This window comes from Callithrix jacchus, chromosome 18 (genome assembly GCF_049354715.1).
Source record: "Callithrix jacchus isolate 240 chromosome 18, calJac240_pri, whole genome shotgun sequence".
Lineage (NCBI taxonomy): Eukaryota > Metazoa > Chordata > Mammalia > Primates > Cebidae > Callithrix > Callithrix jacchus.
The window spans coordinates 12,708,195-12,723,429 of NC_133519.1; the positions used below are offsets into that span (position 1 = coordinate 12,708,195).

At 40.2% G+C, this 15,235-nt stretch overlaps 1 protein-coding gene across 3 annotated transcripts in view; it reads right to left on the reverse strand.

Annotated features, from left to right (window-relative positions):
- Positions 1 to 15,235, reverse strand: part of LOC103788982 (uncharacterized) — an 870,763-nt gene that overhangs the window by 344,220 nt on the left and 511,308 nt on the right. The window lies entirely within an intron of this gene.

The following is a 15,235-nucleotide window of genomic DNA, read 5'->3' on the forward strand; positions in this document are numbered from 1 at the left end:
AATGATCGAGACCATCCTGTTCAACAAGGTGAAACCCCGTCTCTACTAAAAATACAAAAAATTAGCTGGGCATAGTGGCACGTGCCTGTAATCCCAGCTACTCAGGAGGCTGAGGCAGGAGAATTGCCTGAACCCAGGAGGCAGAGGTTGAGGTGAGCCGAGATCATGACATTGCACTCCAGCCTGGGTAACAACAGAGAAACTCCGTCTCAAAAAAAAAAAAAAAAGTAAATGATGTGAAAGAATATAGGAGTTGCTACAAATTAGAAGAAACTTAAGAGACAAATCAACTAAATGTGTGGATTTTGTTTGCAACCGAACTCAAGCAAACCAACTTGAAAGCCACAGTTTTTTGTTTTTTGTTTTTGAGACGGAGTTTCCCTCTTGTTACCCAGGCTGGAGTGCAATGGCGCCATCTCGGTTCACCGCAACCTCCACCTCCTGGGTTCAGACAATTCTCCTGCCTCAGCCTCCTGAGTAGCTGGGATTACAGGCACGCGCCACCATGCCCAGCTAATTTTTTGTATTTTTAGTAGAGACGGGGTTTCACCATGTTGACCAGGATGGTCTCGATCTCTTGACCTCGTGATCCACCCACCTTGGCCTCCCAAAGTGCTGGGATTACAGGCTTGAGCCACCGCACCTGGCCTGAAAGCCACATTTTAAAAATAACTGTGGAAATATGAACAAGAACTGTGTGTGATGTGATATTTAAGAAGTACTGTTAGGTCTGTTAGAAATGGTAATGCACATTTAAATACACAGATGAGTGACACAGTGAAGCAACCACACAATAAGCCAGCGTAATAACCAGCTAACAATACAATGACAGAATTAAATCTACATATATCAATACCAACCTTGAGTATAAATGTACTAAATGCTCCACTGAAAAGGCACAGAATAGCAAGCTAAATAAAAAATTAAGACTCAATGTCATGCTCTCTTCAAGAGACCCATCTCATGTGTAATGACATCCATAGGCTCAAAATAAAGGGATACAGGAAATCTACAAAACAAATTGGTATCATGAAAAAGCAGAAGTTGCAATCCTAATTTCAGACAAAACATACTGTAAACGAGTAAAGATGAAAAATGACAAAGAAGAGCATTACATAGTGGTAAAAGGTTCAATCCAACAAGAAGACCCAACTATCCTAAATATATATGTACCCAACACAAGTGTACCCACATTCATAAAACAAGCTCTTTGAAACCTAAAAAGAGACTTAGACTCCCACACAATAATAGTGGGAGACCTCAACATTCCACTGATAGCATTAGACAGATAACTGAAGAAGAAAATTAATGAAGATATTCAGATCTGAACTCAGCATTGCACCAAATAGATCTAATAGACTTCTACAGAACTCTCCACATTAAAACATCAGAATATACATTTTTCTCATTATCACATGGTACTTACTCTAAAATTGATCACAAAATTGAAATCATACCAAACACACTCTCAGACCACAATGTAATAAAAATATAAGACTACAAAAACTCTCAAAATCATGCAATTATATGGAAATTAAACAACATGTTCCTGAATGACTTTTGGGTAAATAATGAAATGAAGGCAGAAGTCAAGAAGTTATTTGAAGCTAATGAGATCAAAGATACAACATACCAGAACACCTGGGACACGGTGAAGACAGTGTTGAAAGGGAAATTCACAGCACTTAGTGCCCACATCAAAAGTTGAAAAAAATCTCAAATTAACAACCTAACATCACAACTGAAAGAATTAGAGAAGCAAGAGCAGATCAACCCCAAAGATAGCAGAAGACAAGAAATTGCCAAAATCAGAGCTGGACTAAAGGAAATCAAGACATGAAAAGCCATTCAAAAGATCAACACATCCAGGAGTTGTTTTTTTTAAAGTTAATAAGATAAATAGGCCACTAGCTAGACTAATACAGAAGAAAAGAGAGGAGCCAAATAAACACAATTAGAAATGACAAAGAGGATGTTACCACTGACTCTGAAGAAATAAAAATAACCATTGGAAACTATGAACACCTCTGTGCACACAAACCAGAAAGCCTAGGTGAAATGGATAAACTCCTGGACACATACACACACTTAAGACTGAACCAGAAAGACACTGATTCCCTAAACAGACCAATATTGAGCTAAAAAATTGAAAGAGTAACAAATAGTGTACCAACTAAAAAAGCCCAGGACAAGAAGGATTGACAGCTGACTTCTACCAGATGTAAAATAAAAAGAGTTAGTACTACTTTTACTAAAAGTGTTCTAAAAAGATTGAGGAGGAGAGACTCCTCCCCAACTCATTCTATGAAGCCATCATCATTCCGATACCAAAACCTGCCAGATACACAACAACAAAAAAAAAACTGCAGGCCAATATCCTTGATGAACATTGATGCAAAAACCAACAAAACATTTGCAAACTGAATCCAGCAGCACATCCAAAAGTGAATCCACCGTGATCAGGCAGGCTTTATCCCTGGGATGCAAGTTTTTTGGTTCAGCATACACAAATCAATAAATGTGATTCATCACGTAAACAGAACTAAAGACAAACAGTACATGAATATCACAATAGATGTAGAAAAGGCTTTTGATAAAATGCAACATTCCTTCATGTTAAAAACTCTCAATAAACTAGATATGGAAGGAACATATGTCAAAATAACAAGAGCCATCTATGACAAGCTCATAGCCAACATCATACTGAATTGGGAAAAGATGGAAGCAATCGTCTTAAAAATGGCACAAGTCAAGGATACCCTCTCTCACCAACCCGCATTCAACAGAGTATGCAAAGTCCTCACCAGCGCAATCAGGGAAGAGAAAGAAATAAGGGGATTGAAACAGGAAGAAAGGAAGTCAAACTATCCCTGTTTGCAGATAACATGATTCTATATCTAGAAAATCCCATAGTCTTGGCTCAACGGCTCCTTCAGCTGATAAACAATGTCAGCAAAGTTTCAGAATACAAAATCAAAGTACAAAAATCACTAGCACTGCTACATACCAACAACAGCCAAGCCAAGACCCAACTCAGGACCCAACCCATTCACAACTACCACTAAAAGGGTAAAATATCTAGGAATACAGCTTACCAGGGGGTTGGAGAATCGCCAAAAAAATGAAAAAATGTTTCATGCTCATGGATAGAAAGAATCAATATCATTAGAATGGCCATACTGCCCAAAGAAATTTACAGGATCAATGCTTTTCCTATCAAACTACCAATGATATTTTTTCACAGAACCAGAAAGAACTATTTAAAATTCACATGGAACAAAAAAAGAGTCCAAATAGCCAAAGTAATCCTAAGCAAAAACAACAAAGCTGGATGCATCATGTTACCCGACTTCAAACTATGCTGTAGTGCTTCAGTAACCGAAACAGCAGAGTATTAATGCAAGAACTTACGCATAGACCAATGGAACAGAATAGAGAGCCCAGAAGTAAGGCCATACACCTATGACCAACTGATCTTTTACAAATCTGACAAAAACAAGCAATGGGGAAAGGACTCCCTATTCAATAAATGGTTAGCCATATGCAGAAGAGTAAAACTGGATCCCTTCCTTATACCATACACAAAAGTCAAGTCAAGATGGATTAAAGACTTAAATGTAAAACCCTAAACTATAAAAACCCTGGGAGACAACCTCAGCAATGACATTCTGGATGTAGAAACAGGCAAAGATTTCATGATGCCAAAAGCAATTGCAACAAAAGCAAAATTTGATAAATGGGATCTAATTAAACTAAAGAGCTTCTGCAGAGCAAAAGAAACTAACAACAGAGTAAACAGACAACCTACAGAATGGGATAAAACATTTGCAAACTATGCATGTGACAAAGGTGTAATATCCAGCATGTATAAGGAACTTAAATAAATTACAAGAAAAAAACAAATACCCTGTTAAAAAGTGGGCAAAGGACATGAACAGACATTTTTCAAAAGAAGACATACATGTGGCTGACAAGCATATGAAAAGAAGTTCAATATCACTGGTCATTGGAGAAATACAAAACCACAATAGATACCATCTCACACCAGTCAGAATGGCTATCATTAAAAAGTCAAAACCATCATAGATGCTGGGAAGGCTGCAGAGAACAGGGAACACTTACACACTCTTGGTGGGCATGTAAATTAGTTCAGCCATTGTGGAAAACAGTGTGACAATTCCTCAAAGTCGTAAAATCAGAACAGACATTTGACTCAGCAATCCCATTACTGGGTATGTACCTGGAAGAATATATGTAATTCCATGATAAAGACACACACACACATGTTCTTTGCAGCACTATTCACAATAACAAAGACATGGAATCAACATAAATGCCCTTCAATGATAGATTGGATAAAGGAAATGTGGTATATATACACCATGGAATACTATGCAGACATAAAAAGAATAAGATTATGTGTTTTGCAGAAACATGGATGGAGCTAGTGGCCATTATCCTCAGCTAACTAATGCAGGGGCAGAGAACTAAATTCCACGTTTTCTCAATTATAAGTGGGAGCCAAAGGACAAGAACTCATGGACACAAAGAAGGGACCAACAGACATTGGGGCCTACTTGAGGATGGAGGGTGGAAGGAAGGAGAGAAGCAGGAAAAGTAACGATTAGGTACTAGGCTTAGTACCTGGGTGACAAAATAATCTGCACAACAAACCCCCATGACATGTGTTTACTTATATAACAAACTTGCGCATGTACCTCCGAAGTTAAACAAACAAAAAAAGAAGTGGTAATGGCATTGAAGATATGCCAGAAAGAAAATCGTCTGTGTCTGTTAGAGACAGGCACTCTAGCAGTAGTGGATGGGGGAAGTGTTTTTTGTGGGCTTTGCTTTAAAATGGTCCAGAAACAAAGATGAAGGGGCCAGAGAACAAATGAAACAATATGAAAAGAACATTGATTTCTTTTTCATCTGGGTGCTGAGTAATTGAGGGCTCATTGTCCCTTCCTCTCTTTTAGTGCAGATTTGAACATTTACATAATAAAAAATAAAAACAAAATAATTAATGCATTAAGTTAGCATGTGAAACGTCTTTGTAAAGTATGAAGTCCTATACATGTGAGGGACAATATTTTTATGACACGAATAGAAAAGAAATGGTGCTGAGGTGGTCCAGAGGGCAGGACGAGGGCCCAAGAGTGGGAGCAAGGTGCAAGGCAGTGTTGGTAAGCATCGCAAGCAGCAGCCCTTCTCCACCACAGTGGGCGGATAGCTTAGTACAAAATGCAGCAATTCCACTTCTACAGGTTCATCTAAGATTTATCCTACATACGTGACACAACGTATCTCCCCTCCTAAATTACAGACTGAGTCTTGCCACTCTCTATCTCAAAAACCCATCTTATTTTTTTCATAGCGATTATCACTGTTTGTGATTATCTGGTATTTGTGGTCTGATAATTTGTTTATTTTCAATCTCCATCTCCTCTTTCAGAAGTTGTCACTGAAGACAGCAACTTTGTTTCCCGTGCTGAATGGTTCAGGCAGAGTGAAGGTGCCTAACAAATACTTGCTGAATGAATAAATGCATTATGGCATTTTTAATTATAGTAAAGGATCGGAGGCAAGACAGTGCCCAACAATAAAAAGTTGCTTGAATAAACAGCAAACTGTCCATAAAATAGCAAAATATTAAGGCATGAAAAGCATGCTATGGATGAATGTGTCCTGTCATGAAAAGATGCTATGACATGTAACTGGGTGAAAAGTTCAGATGAAAAAATAGCATTCAAAACCAGAATACGATTTGTTAAAAGAAAAACAAGTTTGCATAAAGATCTGGAGGGATGAGCAATTAGATATGACAATGATTAAATTGCTTTATTTATATTTATATTTTTCTGCAATTCAGTTTTATATGCCCTGGGTTTAAACAGAGCAGTGCTCCTTAAAGGAAGGTCATCATAATCTCTTTCCTGAATATATCAAAGTGTTATGTCCTGAACATTTTAGAATTATTCAGTAATAAGGGGAAAGTATACTTTAAAATAAAAAACCGAATGCAAATATTTTTAATTAAATTTTTCTAGGAGTGCAATAGATTTATTGAAAAAAATTAAATTTTTCAAAATGAGATAAATGGTTATGTGAGGCAGTGAGCCAACATTCCGTATCCAGCTGTGTTTAGCACCAACCAGCTTACTACAGAGGGACATTTTTCTGCATTTATGAGTGATCTGGCTACATAGTCTCTAGTAACCTTTTCAATTATATATATAGTGTGAATTTTGGACTGTTTACCCCTAAAAGTTTTTTAGAATGTATTTTCACCAAAGCAGTAATACATCAATCATCTCCACTTTATTATTGATTGTAATACTAGTTATGGAATGGAAATAATGTCAAAAATGAGCCCAGGCATTTTTTTTTGGATGTTTCTAGACTGGGTGGGGCGCAGGGTTAATATGCTGCTTTATACTGAAATGCACCACACCTTGATGTAATTTTCTGATGAGTACAAAGCTCAAAGCAAGGATTAAATTATATCGTTTGTACTGTCAACAGTCAATCGTCAGTTGTGTTGAGCAACTTCCGTATACAAGCCACAGCGCCAACTAGGTGGAGAAATAGGATGATGTATGGGACACGACACTGGCCAGCAGTTGTGTGACAAGATTTGCCATGTTTAGCAATGGACTGAGAATCAACAACCTGCTCCTGGATTTTGGCTTTTTTAAAGGTTCTCTCACATCAAACACCACCAGTTTCCCTCACAGCAGTCTCCGGGGAATACCTGCCCCTAAGGATAGCAGAAATTGTTTTCCTTGGCACAGCTAAGATCATCTGGAACTTTCTAAAAACTCACACGGATGCTGGCAGTATTGCTTATTAGAAAACTTTTAAATCTTTATACTATTACCATCTCGTGTGTCAGGTAAAATATAATAAGTATCTTTTTAATGTGTATCTAAACTTGCATGAAAGTTAAAAAAAAAAATCCCAAGTTCCATAATTGAAGGGAGAATTGAGAAGCAAAACCAAAATAAAAGGCCCGTAAATTGATGTGGCAGCTGTCTGAGATTAGAAAATGTTATTTTCTAAGGGTTTAGAATCCAAGATTACAAAGAGAAAGAGACAAGATTAGCAGCGATAAAGGAGACATCCTCACTGGAAGAGGTGGACTAGAGAAGCAATACCACAAGACGAAATGAAGCTCGTCTGCCTTAGCTTAGGTCTAAGGAGAGGGGAGTGAACAAGCCCTGAAGATGTATAGCCAGGGTTCTGTGCCTCATGTCTATTTGCCACCCTTTCCAAAGGACACTGCACATAGGATCTCAGGATACCTGAAATAGATAATTGCATAAAATTGGTTCCAGGCAGATGACAGTTTACCTGAGATACCTGGCAGAAACAAATTCAAAATCAATCTAGAGGGATTTGTCTTCAACATAATCCCCATACTACACCCACACATACAGTCTCACTGAAGACGAACTCTTGTGGCTTGTTTTCTTGAATGTTTTCTAATTCTGAATTATGCTTTCATCTTCAGGGAGAATTGATAAATACTATTTTCTCTTTCCCACTAAACTATTAGGGAGGAATTATTTGTTTGTGTCACAAAGTGCCTAGAATATAGTAAGTACTCAATAAGAGTTTGCAGTAATGAATGAACAGAAAATTACTTTGGGTAGAGGGAAATGGTTAATGTCTGACTTTCAAGTACAGATAATTCTATTTCATACCGTAGAAAAATGGCCATTGAACTTGATTGCAAATTAAGTTTCCAAATGTGCAGAGCTGATACAGCTACATTATTGGCAATGGAACTAACAAATCCTTAAGAATGAGATATATCATTAAATAAGATGGCTTAAAAGTCCTCACTCTTGCCCTGATGCAATTTTTTTTTTTTTTTTGAGACGGAGTTTCGCTCTTGTTACCCAGGCTGGAGCACAGTGGTGCAATCTTGGCTCACCACAACTTCTGCCTCCTGGGTTCAGGCAATTCTCCTGCCTCAGCCTCCTGAGTAGCTGGGATTACAGGCATGCACCACTGAGCCCAGCTAATTTTTTGTATTTTTAGTAGAGGTGGGGTTTCACCATGTTGACCAGGATGGTCTCAATCTCTTGACCTCGTGATCCACCCGCCTCAGCCTCCCAAAGTGCTGGGATTACAGGTGTGAGCCACCGTGCCCGGCCCCTGCAATTTTTATGAGAAGAAGAAATACTTGCTTTTCTAGGGGTGACTATCACTCGTCCTGAGCCAAGATGATATGTTTCAGATTTGTCACAGCCAAATCATTCTGACCTGCTGTAGTGTCATCCATGTAAGAGAGGATATTTTTACTTAACATGAATGCCAGTTTTCCTCTTCAACCCATTCTACCAGTTAGGATGAAACTGCTATCCCTCCAGATGGAATCTCCTACTATAACTGTTCAATGGTTTAAAGACACCAAAGATGGATCATGCACTAGGAAGGAAGAAGGAAGATCTTGACTGGATGACATTCTTTAGCTTCTCCATTCTTGCAGTGTCTGGTTTCCTTCTGCCTGGATTCCTAGAACATAAGACTTTAAAGTAACCTTTTATGAATTGTTTAGGCCAAATCTCTGAGTAATTTCTCTGACTTCATTATCTTTTCTCCCTTGGCTTGGCATTCAACTTCCTACTTTCTGCTTTGTTTCTCCCTCAGCTCAATTCTTGAGCCTTCTGTCTTGCTGTTTTTATTCATTCACTTACTCAACACACATTCATGGAGGGCCTTTCCTGTCTAGCACTCTGTTGTTTGCACTGAGGTTGCTGCAATGAACAAGACAGACCAAGTGTGTTTTCTCATAACCTTCACTGCAGAGATAGGACTACATTCATTCCCAAAGATTTGACTCCCAGTGGGGTATGGCTTATTACCATTTATCTTAATTGTGTTTATCTCAACGTTCTTCAGGGTTTCTGAGTCTGAAGTTCAAGCCCCACATGGCTGCCTCATGGTCATGTCGTGCCAGCATGTCAAACCCAACACGTCTTAGACCAAACTTACCTCTTCCTCCTCACACCAGTTATTTCTCCTGGCTTCTCTATTTTGTCAATCTGTCATCATTTCCTAGGCAACAGACACAAAACCTTGGAGACACCCCAATTGCTTCCTCTTTCTTAACCCCAATATGTCACCTGATTCTATCCCTCTTCCTTCCAGACAAATGCTTTTTACACCTGTCATTTCCTTTTCCTAATGACTGCCATGTGCCAGGTTCAGTCTTCATTTCATGCCTGGGCCATTGTACCTGCTCTCAGAGGTAACCTCTCCATTGACTTCCCCTTCTGGAGCATCCTAATCATCGCTGCCTGATTAATCTAAGGGTCATGTCGGAAAGTACTCTAGATGTTATGTAAACCAGCATTTATCTCTCTAATGTACTTCTTTCAAAACCATTTTCCTACCACCACACTCCACAAATATGATATGGTTGAAACTCCTTGATTTGGCACTCCAAACCATCCATGATCTGGCCTCCTGTCTCCTTCTCTGAGGATGGGTCCTCAGGGTCTTTTGACACCAACACCACTCCCTTGAATATTTTTCTCCTCCCCCTGTTCAAGCTTGAGACTACTTCCATCCTTCCCAGAAAGGCAGACTATAGGGAGAGATCCAAGATGGCCGATTAGCAGCAGCTCATGATTGTAGCTCCCAGTGAAAGAGCAGAGAGTGAGTGGACACCACACTTCCAGACGAATTTTTGTTGCCCACGGACCAGGAGATTCCCAGCAGAGGAGCCCCATAGGTCGCCTGATGGAGAATGAGTGTGATGAATTGACAGAATTAGGCTTCGGAAGGCGGATAATAAGAAACTTCTGTGAGCTAAAAGAACATGTTCTAACCCAATGCAAAGAAACTAAGAACCTTGAAAAAAGGTTGGACAAAATGCTAACGAGAATAGATAATGTAGAGAGGAATATGAGTGAATTAATAGAGTTGAAAAACACAATATGAGAACTTCACGAAGTATGCACAAGTTTTAACAGTCGAATTGTTCAAGCAGAAGAAAGGATATCAGAGGTCGAAGACCAACTTAATGAAATAAAATGAGAAGACAAGGTTAGAGAAAAAAGGCTAAAAAGGAATGAGCAAAGTCTCCAAGAAATATGGGACTATGTGAAAAGACCTAATCTACATTTGATAGGTGTACCTGAATGCGACGGAGAGAATGAATCCAAGCTGGAAAATATTCTTCAGGATATTATTCAGGAAAACTTTCCCAACCTAGCAAGGCAGGACAATACTCAACTCCAGGTAATACAGAGAACACCACAAAGATATTCCTCAAGGAGAGCAACCCCAAGGCACATAATCGTTAGATTCACCAGGGTTGAAATGAAGGAGAAAATACTAAGGGCAGCCAGAGAAAAAGGTCAGGTTACCCACAAAGGGAAGCCTATCAGACTTACAGCAGATCTCTCAGCAGAAACTCTACAAGCCAGAAGAGAGTGGGGGCCAATATTCAACATCCTTAAAGAAAAGAACTTTCAACCCAGAATTTCACATCCAGCCAAACTAAGCTTCATAAGTGAAGGAAAAATAAAAATTTTTTGCAAACAAGCAAATACTCAGAGATTTCATCACCACCAGGCCTGCTTTACAAGAGCTTCTGAAAGAAGCATTACACATAGAAAGGAACAACTAGTATTAGCCATTCCAAAAACATACCAAAAGGTAAAGAGCATCACCATAATGAAGAATTTACATCAACTAATGGGCAAAACAGCCAGATAGCATTAAATGGCAGCATTAAACTCACATATATCAATATCAATCCCAAATTTAAATGGACTAAATGCCCTAATCAAAAGACACAGGCAAATTGGATAAAAAGCCAAAACCCATTGGTATGCTGCATCCAGACCCATTTCATATGCAAGGATACACAAAGACTTAAAACAAAGGGATGGAGGAAGATTTACCAACCAAATGGAGGGGAAAAAAAAAAAGCAGGAGTTGCAATTCTTATCTCTGATAAAATAGACTTTAAAGCAACAAAGACCAAAAGAGACAAAGAAGGACATTACATAATAGTAAAAGGATCAATGCAACAAGAAGAGTTAACGATCCTAAATATATACGTACCCAATACAGGAGCACCCAGATACATAAGGCAAGTTCTTAATGACTTACAAAGAGACTTAGACTCCCACATAATAATAGTGGGAGACTTTAACATCACATTGTCAATATTAGACAGATCAATGAGACAGAAAATTAACAAGGTTATCCAGGACTTGAACCCAGTCCTGGAAATAAGTAAACTTAATAAACATTTACAGAACTCTGTACCGCAAATCCACAAAACATACATTTTTCTTAGTATCACATCACACCTACTCTAAAGGTGACCACATAATTGGAAGTAAATCACCCCTCAGTAATTGCATAGCATTTCATAGGTTTAAATGAAACATTGGTTGGCTGCTTGTTTGTTATTTTCCTCCCTCATTCCTTCCTGCCTCCATTGTTAAGCACATTTATTGGCATAAAAGAGGTTTTTAATACCCATTTTTAGACTGCATTCTAGCCTGGGCAATAGAGCAAGATTCCCGTTCTCTCTCCCTCTTTCTTTCTTTCATTCTTTTTTTTCTTCTTTCTCTCTTTTTCCCTTTCTTTCTTTTTTTTTTCTTAAAAAAAAAAAAAAAAAGCAGACTACAGCACTATGTTCAGAACATTGACTTCGGAGGCAAACACCTCCAGTCCAAAATCTTGTTCTTTCCATTACAAGCTTGGAAATCCTAAGAAGGCTACCTAACAGCTTTATCTTCCAGTTTCCTTAACAAACTGTGAGGAAAACTTGCCTTGTGGGAGACTCGTAAGGATCCAGTGAAATATGGCCAAGCTCATAGCATACGATCAATCTCACTAGTAAATCTTTCTGCCAAGAAGCTGGAATTCCAAGTTACTTTCCTAGTAGTGAAACTCTCTAGTGGAGCCAATGTAACTGAAAACACACCTCAAAAACCAGCAGCCCTAGGCTGCCGTGGATGCAGGAACCCTGTAACCATGGGCTTCCCTGCTCTGTGCCATAGCTCACGTTTCCTCTGCTCAAATAAGATGTCTTCAGAGAGGCCTTGCCTAGCACTATCTAAAATCCCCATATACCTCTAGTTAATGTTTATATCCTTATTTTCTCTGTTTTCATCACAACACGTTTCACAGTGTGACACAACCTGACTTCCTTGCTTACTTTCTTGTCTGTCTTCACTCCGGAAAGTGAGGTCCATGCCAATAGGGTCTTGGTCTTATTTCTGGTTCTGTCCCAGAATCACAGACAGTGTCTGATTGAGTTGAACAAATACATGAATGAATGAATGAACCTCTGCCTCTCTGACGTGTTTCCGTCCCTCACACCCACCCCAGATCCTTCTTCCCCTGAAGTCTTATAAATAATCCAGTCCACAGGAACTTGCCCTCATTGAAAGTTCTATCACAATGCCTTATCTAAATTCAGTTGACTCCCTAGAGCAGTTGCCTATGCCGTGTTCTGCTTGTGGCATTTTTTGCATTTTGGATCTGAGTTATCGTTTGCATCTCGTATGAGTATTTATTTACCACAGTTCCTGAATCAGACTATAAACTCCTTAGGGCCCAGAAATGCTTTCATACATCTCTCTGGGATTCTTTAGCACAATGCCTTACACATTATGCCCTAATAAACAATCATTTATTTACAGACCCTTAATATGTACCTGCCATGAGGCTAGGGATGCAATGGTGAATACAGCACTCTCCCTAAATAATCAAGTAGGTGCCATTATTCAATTTTCTCAGTGAATATTCAGAAATGGCTCTTGGCTTTCTTAGCGGGCATTAGAAGGCCTGGTCCAGACAGAGATCGCACATGCCAGCTGGATAGCCTCAGGTGGGTTGCTTAAACTCTAGGAGTCCCTCCATAATCATGTTAAACATGTGAAACAGAGATGGTGATACTTATGTTACAGATTATGAAAGAGATAATATATGTGAAAATGCCTCATAAACGCTAAATGCTACATAAATATCAATTGTTATTATTACCATTATAATAACATAATTTAAGCTGAAGTTGGAGCCATCATGGATAAAACATATTTAACAATAATGTCCATTTATTCCAGAGATAATAAGAAACCCAATTCTGCCTGTCACATGTGCCAGGTGATGACCTTTGAGTAGGTCTTCACGTTGCCAAATTTCGCACAGGCTCAGCACCCACCACCATCACCTCACAGAGAGTGCCTGGGCCACACATACAGCTTTACCTACTGCTGGGAATCAGAAGAGCTTGCAGGGCCATGAGCATAGAGCTCTAGACCATCCAAAGTCGCTTTCTCGGTTTCTAAAATAAAACTATTCTTAATATACTCCAATGTCTCTCCTCAAAGTCTATGTGTCCTGGCCCACTGGGTTTTAGCAGCAGGTGAGCATGGAGGTACTGCCATCCTCAGGGCCAGACATTTGACATGAGACTCCAATGCCTGGTGTACAGGGCCTGTGTTCCTATTTGGACTCACGTGTCTGTCCATGACTCATCACCTCTCTTTGCCAGAGCTCAGGCTTCGACTTCCTTCTTCAAGTTGAGCCCTCGCTCTCAGATTAGCTTTGCTGTGTGTCTGTTCTGATTTCCTGCCCGCAGTTCTTCCTTCCTGCCCGCTGCCCACCAATCCCGGGGCTTGCTATTTCAGCACATATCACTGGTGTGGAGAGGCAGGTCCATGGGTGATATCATCTGTTTGTAAACAGCCTCCACAAATCACCTCCCACTGGAAATCACAGAATCTCAGACATGGAAGGAAGGGCCACTCCCAGGCAGAGCAGGACTGCCCTCCAGAGCCTCCCTGGAAGGGAGTCATTTGGCCTCAACTTCAAACATCCTGGATGAATCAGTAGAGCATTTTCGACCTCACCTTTGAGCAGACACCCTCAGCCACCAGCTGCCGGGTGGATGCCATGACAGAGCTCTCCACTCATGGGGTCACCAAGGGAGCAGCACCCAAGAAGCTGAGCTGCAATTTTCTGAGAACCTGGGTGTGTCCAGAGGCTCAAGTGCCCCTTCCCTGGGTGGTGGTGATTTCTAAGACAGCAGAGCATGACTCTTTGAGTGTGAGGGCATGATTTTGGAGACACACATTCCGGTTTGAGTCTCTTCTGCCTCACTCACCATCTGGGTGCTTTGGACATTCACTACCTCTGTGATTCCAGCCAAATCATTGGAACTGTCTAAACCCATTTCCTCACATATAAAAAGTGGTGAAGTGAATGTCTATATTTTTAGATTACTGAGAAGATGAAGTGAGATAATATATGTAAAATGTCTTGCCTTGTGCCTGAGATAAAGTTAGCGCCAAATAAGTGGTAACTACTGTTACTCTCATTATCACCATTATTATCTCTTCCTTCCAAACGCAGCAGACATCATGCAGAGGATGTTGGTCTCCTGTTTCCTCATGCCGGAAATGAGTGGATAACATCTGTGTCCACAGGGACAGGTTTCTGACCTAGGCAAGATGACCCCTCCACTGCGGCTGCCACTGCCACAGCCACCATCTCTAGAGAATGAAAGCTCCACGTTTCCGAGCACACATGTTGCATCACAGAGATTCCCAGAAACCCATGGCTCTTGGTCATGCTTCGGCTGCACAAGTGAGACCTGGAGAGGGCAGCTTCCAGTTTCCTGGAAGGCTCATCTTAGGAAACAGTTTCTCCCCAGCAAGCAAAGCAGTGGGTCAATAATCTTTCATGGCAGAAAAAAAAAAAAAAAAAAAAAAGACAGTTGGCTTGATTCCAAAGCCCCCAAGAGTTGCCAAAACAAACTTTTGCCACACCGCTGCCTGGACCTGATGGTCAGGAGGACAAGCGCTTCAGTGGTAAGGCTTGGGAAGCCCTGGTAAGGACGAAGCAGAGCAACGAGCCCTGGTAAGGACGAAGCAGAGCAATGAAGCCCTGGAATCAGATGTCCTGTATTCATCTTATACTGGCTGGGTGATTTTGAGCAAGTTGCTTAACCTCAGTTTCTCTTCTGTAAAATGGGTATAACAGCATTTTACTAGCAAGTCATTATGAGAATCATATGGTGGCACATAAAGTCCTTAAAATACTCGAAACAGTGGCTCACGCCTGTAATCCCAGCACTTTGGGAGGCCAAGGTGGGTGGATCACGAGGTCAGGAGATCGAGACCATCCTGGTCAACATGGTGAGACCCCGTCTCTACTAAAAATACAAAAAATTAGCTGGGCATGGTGGCGCGTG